Here is a 12,704-nt window from a genome sequence, read left to right as displayed (position 1 = left end):
TTAGTGGTTCCCTCTGGATTTGAGCTCTTATAGTTAACAGGCCAATGTGTAAACCACTACCTCATCAGGACTTCTTATTCCAAGGTTCAGTAGTGGGTAGCAAGGTCAGCTGTTCGAACCCACCAGCCAGTCTGTGGGAAAAAGAGGAGGCTTTCTACTCCCATAAATAATTCAACAAACATCAGCAGCAACAACAAAAGTCACTACCATTGAGTCAATTCTGATTCAGAAGTCAGAGTAGAACTGCCCCTGTGGATTTCTGAGACTGTAACTCTTTACAGGAGTCAAAACCCTCATCTTTTGGACCAAGCAGGAACTTGCAACTTGGAACAGAGCATGTTGCTCCTCTCTCAGAATGAATGGAGACCAGCGAGCAGACCCACATGCCCAAGAAAAGCAGAACTTCATCCTGCACATCTCCCAAGTGCTCAAAGTGCTAACTCAGGATGAGCTGGGGCACCCAGAGGTGGGAGACTCTGTTGCCCGGCTCAGAAAGGTCCTAGAGTACAGTGTTGTCAGAGGCAAGTACAACCGAGGATTGAGAGTGGTGGCTGTGTTCCAGGAGCTGGTGGAGCCCAGGAAGCAGTATGCTGAGAGTCTGCAGAGGGCCCTGACCATGGGCTGGTGGGTCAAGTTGCTCCAAGCTTTCCTCCTGATACTGGATGACAGAATGGATTCATCCTTCACCCGCGGGGCAGCCCTGCTGGTACCAGAAGCCAGGGATAGGTCTGGATGTCATCAATGATGCCAGGCTGCTGGAATCCTGTCTACCGACTGTTGAAGCTGTACTGGCGGGGGCGGCCCGACTGCCTGCACCTGCTCGAGATCTTCCTGGAGCTATCAGACTGAGATGGAACAGGCCCTGGACCTCATCACTGCCCCCTAGGGCAACGTGGATCTCAGCAGGTTTACTCCAAAGAGGTACAAATCCATTGTCAAGTACAAGACTGTGTTCTATTCCTTTTACCACCCGGTCGCTGCTGCCATGTACACAGCGGGCATTGACGGAGAGAAGGAGCATGCCGATGCCAAGCGGATCCTGTGGAGATGGGCGAGTACTTTCAGAGTCAGGATGATTCCCTGGACCTCTTTGGTGACCCCAGTGTGACGGGCAAGGTTGGCACTGACATCCAGGACAACAAATGCAGCTGGCCTCTCCGGAGCAGCGCCGGGTCCTGCAGGAGAATGATGGGCAGAAGGAGGCAGAGAAGGTGGCATGGGTGAAGGCCATGGACGGAGAGATGGAGCTGCGGGCAGTATTCCGGCAGTACCAGGAAGCCAGCTTCCCCAGCCTCGTGAGCCTCATCAGCAGTGTGCCGGGTGGCTGCCACCCTCCATCTTTCTGGGGCTAGCACACAAGATCTACAAGCAGCCCTCAATAAATTATTGTTTAACCTTAACAAACAAACAAACAAAAACAAAACACCTCATCTTCATCCCATGGAGCAGCTGGTAGCTTCAAACTGCTGACCTGGGTGTCAGCATCCCAACAGGTCACGTCTATAGGGTCTCTATAGGGTCACGTCTACTCTGTTCCAGAGGGTCGCTATGAGTCAGAATGGACTGATTCAGCTGTGAGTTTGTTTGTGAGTTTGTGAAGTCTGATGTGAATGAAACCTGGGTAGTCTTTCCCAGGGGCTCCTTTCAGGCCCAGCCCCGTTTCTGGTAAAAATTAAACCCTGCCCACCTCAAAGGCCCTCAATGCTGGCTCCTTAGGAAAAGCCCGCTCTTCCTTGGCAGTGCAGCCCCTCGCCCTGCAGGGGGCACTGCTAGCTCCGCTTTCAGAATGCCAAACCACACCAAGTCCTTGCAGGACCTTGGAAACATCCCAGTGCCTGAGTGGGAGCTTGGGTGCCAGCTCACGGATGGCCATCCTGCACTTAGGTAGCTTCTGCTTTCTGCCGCAGGAAGACATTTCTTCCTTGAATAATAATAAGTCATGCTATTGTCACATGTACAGAAACTGTTGAAAGGGAAAGGTTATCTTTCTTTGCATTGCCCACCCAATAGAGCCCCTTCCCCCTGTAGATGCTCACCTGCACCATGATGAGTGATAAAAGAGTTGGCATCTGCTCGGGGGCAATCACCACCACTTGACTCCGTCTCCCGCCCCCCCCCCCCCCCCTACCCCCCCTCAGCTCTGTCTTCAGCTCCAGGTGTGCCATTTACTGTGCAATAAGCTGGATGGCCTCCAGGTCATCTCGTTTGTGAAGTGGAGTAAGGATCGCTCATGTCGCATACAGTGAACAGTGGGTTGAATGAGAAGGGGCGTGCCCAGTTTTGTGTTAGGCACAAGCTAAGGTTCAATAATGTGGGGCCGTAAAGGAGGCTAAGCCTGGGTGAGCACCATGTCAAAGGAAAAAGAGGGGGTTCCCACGCAGCCCAGACCCCCAAACCCTGAGTCTGGCAGAGGCCAAGGTAACTGACCTGCTGGCTTTGAAGCCAACAACCTGCTCTGTTGGCCCCTCAGGAGCCACTGTTTCCAACTGGGCCTTCCCAACAAGGGTTCAGTTCAGAAGCTCGGAATTCCTCCTGACCTTGAGCTCACCTGAGGTAGTCCAGCCTGGCTAAGGTTCTGGGGGACCTGCCCTGGGGGAGTAGGTCACTTTCCCCCTCTCCTGTCCCTGCTGTTACCTAAGGTAAGGGGCGTTAAGCTGGGGCACATTGAGTGCTAAGAAGGTCTGGGGAGAGAATTCAAGGACCCTGTGAACTTGGAGAGGAAAGTGAAAGCACATCTTTGTTCTCATTCTGGGTGGTACAAGCCCAGCTGCTAACCGTAAGGTTGGAGGTTCAAGGCCACTTGGAGGTATGTTGGAAGAAAGACCTGGTAATCTACATCTGAAAAAAATCAGTCATTGAGAAGCCCCCCTGCCCCCCTGTAAAGCACAGCATGAATTAGATTGACTAGACAGCAAGTGGTCGTGATGATGAAAGGCTTAGCATCCCCTTCCTTCCTTTGTGAAAATGGGCAATGCAGTAGTCTAAGGGAGCTGTAACCAACAGACCCAGAGATACTTTCATGTCACATGGCAGCAACGGGTTGTTTATGCTCAACATGACTTGGAAATTAGAGTCATTACTAAACCCACAAGGAGATGGTGCATTTAATGGAGAGCAGCTCAGCAGGTGGTCTGCGGACAGGTGCCAATTGTTGGGCTGACTAGGTAAGTACAGGAATCAAGGGCAAGTGTGTCAAAGCTTGGAATGCAATTTGACAGAATAACTGTATGCCTGTTGAGCTAAATAAATTAAAAAATCAGAGTTTGTAATTCATGTTCTTTTTTGTTTCCGATTCTTAGCACATTTTATATAAGTTACCAGCCTAGGATTGCTTGAAAAACTCTGTTTTAACATATTTTTGTAGCTGTATTTCCTTATAATTGGTACATTTTGTATTCCTATGTGATCTTATGTTTAAATATTTTATTGTTGTAAAGATACACATAACACATTTGCCAATTTAATATCCTCACAACCACAGTTGAGTGCTATCAATTATATGAATTACACTGCGCAGCCAGCACTGATAATCACTGCCTAATTTCCCATCCTCACAAACAAACTCACTGCGTCCTAACCAGTGGCTCCCTCCTACCCCCAAGCGCCAGCCCCTGGGAACCATGAACACAATTGCCTGTTCTGGTTTGCATCAGTGAGGTGGCACAGGGTTCATCCTTTTGTGACTGCCTTATTTAACTCAGCATGGTACATGCCATAGCATATCATGGTACATGATCCATGGTACATGGATCAGGGTCTCACTTCTCTTTACGGCTGAGTAATATTCCATTATATGTATGTATTACACTTTATTTATCTGTTGATGGAAAGCATACTATCTTCTTAAAAGATCGTTCTGAGATGGAGTCAGTTAGCTTCACCAGACAATTGAAGCAGTCCATGACGTACAAAAAAGAGAGAGAGAGAGAGGGAGGGAGATTTGGAGTACCTGAGTATTGCCCACCCCCCACCCCCCAGGTTCCAAACAGGCTTACTCCTAAATCTAAAAGTGGAAAGAGGCTCAGCTCTCATCTCAGTGCTGGGGTATGAGTGAATATCCATTCGTCCCACCTCCTGGCCAGGAAGAGGTGCCACATGTCCCAGAGCTCCCGATCCCCTCCAGGCCTCCTATTAGTACTTTGTTAACAGTCCTGCTAGATTGCCCATCTTGGATCTGCTCATGGGTCCTCCTGCAACCAGGCTCTCACCACCCCAATCATGTTCTCGAGGAGATTAGAGAGTAGAGATACAATACTTAGAATTTCTACTTACAGACTCCTACCCCTGTTTTAAGACCCGGGGAAAGCGCAGCCTTCTCCAAGGAGGCCAAGGAGACACTTGAATCCCACATGCATTGCTTCCTTCTCAGAGCTCCCAATTTGGCCATACGCTGGCATGAGGGAGGCGGGGAGAAGACCGCCCAGGGAGTGGCGCTTATGTATCTAGGATTACTAGTTAACATAGTTATTGCAATTGTGGGCTGGTAAAGGGAGCGTGGTCACTAAGCAATGAACGCCAAATTAGGCCAAGATTGGGGGAGTTGAGTGAATTTACACAGTGCCTAAAAGGAAGTGGTCATTTGATGAATTCTTTTTGGGGTGATACAATAGTACAGAGTAAGCTGTCTATTAGCAATGTGGGCTGCAGGAGGGCCTGAGGCATGTGAAGTAGCCACAGCAGAAACATTGTATCAGGGGAGTTCCAACATGGACTTGTGTGTGCCGAAGGAAGGGGTGATGCTAAAGATTGCTTGTCAACTTGGCTAAGTCATGATCCTCGTTGTGATCTGATGTGAGTACCCAATCAGGTGAGAAGGGAGTTCCTTTGGAGAAGAGGCCTCCAGCCAAAATATATACGGATGTTCCTGCAAACTTTGTTTGCTGTTGACACTGCATTTGCCTCTTCAATCACCCTCGGACTTCAGATATTGGGGGCACGAGCCAGCAGCCTGACACTGGACCAGAAGACATTGGGTTTGCCCGTTGCCTCAGTCCCGTCAGCCAGCAACTGGCTGTGTGACCTGCAGGTGGTGGGGGCAGCAGTTCCTGTTACCCTGTGAACCAGGAGGCCCTTCTAGTTGGCTGCTGGGGCTTGACAGGTTCCACAATTTCGTAAGCTATTTTCTTGAAACAAATCTCTCTACACATATTTGCACGAAGAGGCTTCAAAAAGTTCATGGAAAAACAGAATGAAAAAATAGTGGGGTTTCCTCCACAAACGTTCCTAAGTCCTCTTTGAAAATAGAATTCACTGGTTTTGTTCCTCTAGAGAACCTAGCTTAAGACAGAAGGTGTCTTTCAAAAGTCCAGGGTCGTTCGTTCATGAAAATATAAATTTATATTCTATAGTTTATAAAAACAGTAAGCCCCTAGCAACTAAACTCTGCTGTTGTGTGAGTCTGGGTACTTTAGAGAAACAACTCCACAGAAACTCATGTATAAGAGAGAGTTTTATATAAAGGTTAAGTGCGCATCAAGAAAACATCCCAACCCAGTGCTGCCCAAGCCCACAAGTCCAACATTGGCCCATATGTCCGACACCAATCCACAAAGTTCTCCTCCACCTCACAAAACACATGCAATGATGCCGACTACAGGAGGAAAGCCGAATCAGTGAGCGTGTAAGCATCTCAGCCCTGGCAGGGGTCTCCACATGGCTGCTCCAGCACCCAGGGCTGCATCGGGGTAGGTCCATGTGGCTTCTCCTCAGGGATGTCTCACAGGAAGTGAGCCTTGCCAGCTGAAGCAGGGAACTGCTAAGGCAGCTGCACCCTGGTCTGACCCTGGTCTGACCATCACGAGAACTCGAAAGGCGAGGCTCACTGAACCATTTATTCCCTCCACCCTTCAATTAAATCCACATGTGTTTATCAGCCAGGTTGGCACAATAAACTAACCACCTCAGCTATCAAGCAGATTCTGGTGCATAGAAACCCTCTGGGACAGCGTTGAAGGGCTCCAGGTGTCCAAAGGTTTTCCAGGCCATCTGCCGCATCTTTCTCCCGAGGAGTAGCTGTGGTGTCACACTTCCAACCTTTTGGTTAGCAGCCAAGTGATTAACCACTGTCCCACCAGAGTGGCTAATAAAAGAAAGTTAAACTCAATTGAAAAAATATGTAGCTAGAGGCCCAAATCAAACTCACTGCCATCGAGTCAATGTTGACTCATAGTGACCCCCGTGGGTCTTCCAGACGTCACTGTTTTGGGGGAGGGGGTTGAAAGCCCAGTCTTTCTCGGGCAGAGTTGTTGGTGGTTTCAAACTAGGGATCACGAGGATCACAGTTCCACACGTAATCACTGTGTCCAGGTAGTAGCTGATTTAACAGTGTGCTCATGAGGATCTGCACTTGACGGTCCTGTTTGGTTTCTTTGTACATTTTGTTCTTGGTAATGTGCACTTGGTACACTGTTTCAGCACATCGTTTGCTGATGTTATTCTCAGAACTTCACTCACAGAAGCACAGTTTTATGACGTACAGCTCAAAATACTGTTGTATAGATTCAGGTTTCTACACTAAATCAAGACCTTCAGTGGTTTGAAGACACGGACCCAAATGCTGATGATGGCTTTGCTCAACGCAATAGGCAGATTTGGGAAGCAGCGAGATGCTACCTTGAAATAAATGAAGCACATGAAGAGAAGGATGGTACAGACAGCTCTCATTCATTATCTGACTGGAATGACCATTCCTATTCCCAGGGATCATTCAGATGATCCAGAACATTCCCCAAATGGAGTTGTTATCTCAACTGATGAAATGCCAACATCACCCAGCTCTTCTTAATTATTGGGGTAAATTTTTATTATTTGTATGCATTGTTATGTATGTATGTATGAAAATATATCTGTAAATTTATGTGTGATTTTTCCAACCCCAAAAGGTGAATAAAGACGGGGTTTTATAAGACAACTGATAATAAGAGGCAATAAAAATGAAAACTAGATTAAAAAATTAATATTCAGAACTGATGACAACACTGGTAGAATGCAGGCCCATTATAAGTCAGCAGCTACTCACATAATGTTATTATATAAATAATAACAATATAAGGAACCATGGTAATGTAGTGGGTTAAGTGTTCTAACTGCAAGGTCATAGGTTTAAAACCCATCAAGTGCTCATTGTGCGAAAGATGAGCCATAAAGCCTTGAAAACCCTAAGGAGCACTTCTACTCTGTCTTATAGTGTTGATTCAACAGCAATTTTTGAGTTTCTTTGTTTTTCACAATTTATTTAAAAACCGGTGACATTAGGTTCAATTACTGAATCTTCTGCTTCTGAACATTGTCATGTTAGGCATATTACTCTAGCTATGTCTCAGTTTTCTCATCCACAACAACTGGTATAATGCTCCCTTCCTCATCAAATCGAATGAGGATTAAATGAATTCGTATTATTAGTGTTAGTAAATGTATAGACTAGAACCCACTACTATGCAAGGTCAGCCACAAAACATCCTTGGCAACATGAAATAGAAAGATAAACACATTTTCCCACAAACTTTTTGTAGCCCCATTATATATTAGGTGTTTATTGAATAAAATCTTCATTTTATATATGAGGGATTGGAGGCATCAATAAATATATCCTGTAGAGAAGGGAAATGTCTGGTTCATACTTTGCTTCTGCCTCAAGAGATTAAAAGAATTTTGGGTGGAAAGAGTGAGGCATGACTGCTCTAGTAGATACCTAATAGGTGGAGGTAGTTTTGGGAATTGGTAATGGGTAGAGACGAGAGTCCTGGTAGTATAGTGGATTATGCATTGTCCCTAACCATGAGATTAGCAGTTCGAAATCACCAGCTGCTCCATGGGAAAAAGAAGAGGCTTTCTACTCCCATAAAGAGATGCAGTCTCAAAGACCCACAGGCATAGTTCTACCTTGTCCTACAGGGTCATTATGAGTTGGAATCCACTCAATGGCGGTGAGTTTGGTTTGGAATAGTAAAACCCTGGATTGATTGCCTTTGAGACACTGTTGGCATCATGGGCATCAAAGGCAATTCTGGGGAGTGTTCAGAAGGAGCTGAAGGGAACCATGACACCAGAGATGGTGCAGACGGCGAGAAGCATTGGCTGACAAATGGCAGCGGCGGAACCGGGACTGGCACAAAGTGGCATGGGAGAGAGCTGAGCACCTTCGCGAAGAAGGCTTCATGGGATGTCTCCGAGCACTTGTCAGCGGAACTCGGTTTGCCAACGCACAGAACAAGAGTGCTGAGGGCTTTCTGGCTCAGGCTCGCTGGTGAAGTTGGGTGCCTCCAGGCACTTTCTGTCGCGTCTAAGAGCTTGGCAACACTCCCTCAAGCTGGACAGAGTACGGGCTGACCTCTTGAAGGAGAAGGAAGACATAGAAGTGAAGTAGGCAAGGAGTGCCCATAACAGAGACACCTTCGTCTCAAAGGGTAGGGCCATGACCTCTGGGGTTTCAAGCTGTGGGAGCATGGGTTTGGGGAGGGGGCCATAGCATCCTAGGTTTGAAAGTCAGATCTTCACAACTCCGTTTCAGAGTGTAGGGTTGCTATGCACTGTCAGGAAGATGGGGCGAAGCAGAAGGAACAGGGCTGCCATACCCCAAAGGCAGAAGACTAGGGCCTGCAAACAAGGCAGCGGGGTTGCCATTCCATTGTAGTAGGAGAATGGGGCCGCCCAAAGCCAAGGGGACAGAGATGCTTTCTCAGTGGACCTGGAGGGCAGAACTGAAGCTCTAGACTGAGGGCCTCCAAGCAGAATCCGGAGGGTATGGCCAAACCCAGAGTCTGCTGGGCAGGGACACTGCCTACCTGGTTTCAGAGAACAGAGGGGTTATTTTCAAGTCCCGAGAGTGAATGTAAATTGTGTTCCACTTGGCTTTGACTTACTTGGTGCTTGTTATCCTTTATTTCCCTCCATTTTTTCCAATTTGTAAAAGAAACATCTGCTTGTGTTTGTTCCATCCTTATGCTTAAAAAAAAGTTTTATCGAGCTATAATTAACATGTCATATGATTCAACAGTTCAATCCTATTCAGCAGGGTTGTGCAATCATCACCACAATCAACGTTGGGACATTTTCTTCCTTCTTGTACCCACTGCTGTTGGCTCCCCATTTCCCCACGTCCATCATTATTTTTTGGAAGCAAATAAATTGTAGTTCAAATTCACAGATGAAGAGGCATTTTGCCCCCGGGGATGGAATTTGAACCTAGAGTTGATTTAAGACTTTTGGGATGAGTTGATGAGTGAATGTGTTTTATATGTGGCAAGGGCATGAATTTTGAAGGACCAGAGGATAGAATGCTGTGTATTAAATCATGCACCCCAAAGTATGTATCAACATGGTTAGGCCATTATTCTCAGGATTATGCAATTATCCTCCACTTTGTGTTCTGCTATAATCATTCTATGTGGAAGTCGCCCATTTCCCTGTGAACAGAGCATAAATAAGCACCATCTGGATCAAAATTCTGGGATTGATAGTCTCACCCATGCCGGGTCTCCTTTTCTGGCTCTCTCTTCTGGTCCTAGGGTGGGATTCATCAAATGAACCTGGGTCTTTCTCGCCAGCTGTCACAGGAATATGTGAGCATGCTGGTCTTTGCTTTGAATTCAGAAGAGGTAAATTTGCATTCCCCATGCTTTAAGAGACTTCTACTAATTACTTTCCACCAACTCAGCCCTCAAGCAGTTAAACACATTGACTGGTTGTCCTCTGACAGCTATATTGGCATTGCCTTGTTTAACTCTCAGCTTTCTCTGAAGGGGTCTTCAACAATGGGGTCAGGTTACTCACACACCCTCATGTTGTCCACAAGGCCAGTTGGCCTCAGTGTTATCTGAGATCAGGATCTGGATTAGCAGAAGAGTTGCGATGAATGTCACAGTACTACTCCTTTCTTTTTTTTTTAGTACTACTCCTTTCCCATCCCTCCTGCACCTCTTCATTTCATGTCTTACCTGCGGTAATCAAGATCTTGCAGAACTTTCAGGATAAGAAAATAAAACCAAGTTCAATATCACGTACAGACTCTTAGAGAACTCAACTTGGGTGGTGGAAGTGATGATGCTTGAGACTACTAACCAAAGGTTGGTGGTTCAAAGATGACTCAGAGACATCTCAGAAGCAAGACTTATCAATCTGCTTCTACAAACTCATAGTCTTGAAAATCCTATGTAGTCATTCTATTCTGCACACAGGTGGTTGCCATGAGTCAGAATACATCCAACGACAATTAACAGCAACAATAAAGGAGACTAACTAACCCTTAGGGTAGCAGTTAGAAACAGGAGGTGAGCAACGTGACATCTGAAGTTCAAGAAATAAACCGTTCCTCAAATTCTATGGAAGCTAAGCCTTTCCTCCAAATTACAGTGTCTTCTCCAATCACCTTCTAACTCTGCTCCCTCCCACCATGACAACTACCCATCTTGCATAATAAGTAGTTAGGATCACTGTTAAGAGAGAGAGAGTTGAGTGGAACTTTTGATTTATCTCCTCCTCTTCCTCTACCACCACTTATTCTTCATTATCACCATCAAGCTCATTACAATTACTATCATTAACATTTATTACACCTTACTGTCGTGTCAGGTACTGAACCAAAGTTATTCCATTTAATCCCCTCAACATTTCTATGAAATGCACACTTTGATTATTCGGTTGTATATCCCCATTAGAGAGAAAGTACAGCACCATGGTTAAGAACACGGGCTCAGGAGTCTAAGGATGTGAGTTCAAATCTTGCTCCAGTGTTTATTACCCATGCAACTACAGGTCATTTACTTGAGCTCATTAAGCTGTAACGTCCTCATCTGCAACTTGAGATAAAATAACACATACCCTAGTGCCTACGATTTTACAGGCAGAAGTGGCAGAGATTTCATTTAAACTTCATGTTTGTTTGACCCCAAAGCTAAGCTCTTTAAGAGCCCTGCTCTACTGAAAGGGGAAAACTGAAGGGGTTGAAGCCAGAAGTGGAGCAGGTCCTTTAGATTCAAGGTTCCTGTGCTGAGAACCTCCTAAACTCAGGGGAAGCTTGATGCCAAGATGCATGAAAATCTCTGAGGAACAGAAGGCTGCTAGATGGTGAAAGAAGACAAGGATTACCCCCCACAGCCATCAGATAAAGAAAGCTAGCCCCCAAGAGCTGGCACCTGAATATGTATTTCCAGCTTCCTAAACTACGGGAAAGTAAACTTTTTGTTAAAGCCATCCGTATGTGGAATTTCTGTTATGGCAGCATCAGGTAAGGACATCATTGACTACTGTTGGAGTCGTACAAGAGAGGGAGCTGCTCCCCAGTCCCACCACCCCCACTCGGATGTCCATAGCTATGCCTTCTTGTCTGTCATTTTGAGCTGTGGTGGCATGTGTGTTTCTGTGATGCTGAAAGCTATATCAGAGTTCCCCAAAGTGCACATATTTCAGCAAACTTTCAGTCTAAGAACAGATGACAAAGAAGGAAGAGGTTATCGACTTTAGGAATTACCCCCTGAAAACCTTATGGATAGCATTGAAACACTGTCCGTTAATGAAGGCCTATGAATACCAGCAGAACATTATGAGAGAATGTGGTAGCTACATAATATGCTGTCAACTTGACGGATGAGGTGGAGTCCAGCTTGTCAATCAGGTCATAGTCATTGAGGCCTCGGTGTGGACATGGCCTTCTCCTGAGAATTCTGGGAACTCCTGCCTTCCTCCCTGGAGGCAGGATACATTCTCTGCTTGACATTCCTGTTGACAAGCCACAAGGAGTTACACACTGACGGAACAGAGCCCTGGAGCTGGAAGAGTCACATGGAGACCTGGATCCACAAGACTTTCCATCCAATGGCCTGTGATCTTCCTGCATTTGGCATCATTGCATGTGCTGCATGAGTCTAAAGAGGAATTTAGAGACTGGTATTGGACGTATGGACTAGCATCGGACTTATGGACTTGATCTGGGTTGGGCTGGGATGTTTTCTTAATATACAAGTGCTCTTTGATATAAAGCTCTTTTTTATACACATTAGTATCTATGAATTTGTTTCTCTAATCAACCCAGACTAACACAGAAACAGTGTCAGAAGATGACCCCTCAGGTCAGAAGGCACTCAACATATGATTGAGGAAGAGTTGACATTTCAAAGTACAGTCGACCATACTGACATGGATGGTAAGAAGAAACAAATGCAAAAATCTATTAATGAGAACATGGAATGTACAAAGTATGAATCTAAGAAAATTAGAAGCTGTCAAAAATGAAATGGAGTATATAAAGAGCAATATCCTAGGCATTAGTGAGCTAAAATGGACCGTAATTGGTCATCTTGTGCCCCAAAATCATATGGTTTACTGTACCAGGCATGATAGATTCAAGAGAAATGGCATCACATTCCTCATCAAAAAAGACAGTTCCAGATCTCTCTCGAAGCACAATGTTGTCTGTGATAGGATACTATCTATCTGAATGCAAGTAAATCCTGTCAGTACAACTATTATTGAAATATATGCACCAACCACTAAAGCTTGTGATGCAGAAACTGAACAAGTCTACCATCTTCAGTCTGAAATTGATAAAAGTACAGTATGATTAATGATATTGTTATCAATATATCAATAAATACAATTGATAATTACTAGCAATTGAAATGCAGAAGTTGGAAACAAAAAAGAGACAATAGTAGTAGAAAAATATGTTCTCTGTGGTAGAAAATAAGCTGGAAATTGCATGATAGATT

The 12,704-nt window shown here is 45.5% G+C and overlaps 1 pseudogene; it reads left to right on the top strand.

Moving 5' to 3' along the window:
* Positions 1–325: 325 nt before the first annotated feature.
* LOC101661880 lies at positions 326–5,019 on the top strand (annotated as a pseudogene).
* The last annotated feature ends 7,685 nt before the right edge of the window (positions 5,020–12,704 follow it).

This window comes from Echinops telfairi, unplaced genomic scaffold (genome assembly GCF_000313985.2).
Source record: "Echinops telfairi isolate 266 unplaced genomic scaffold, ASM31398v2 ScPeMD7_5592;HRSCAF=6446, whole genome shotgun sequence".
Taxonomy (NCBI): Eukaryota; Metazoa; Chordata; class Mammalia; order Afrosoricida; family Tenrecidae; genus Echinops; species Echinops telfairi.
Note: the sequence above shows the minus strand (reverse complement) of the source record. Positions and strands in the feature narration are given on the sequence as shown.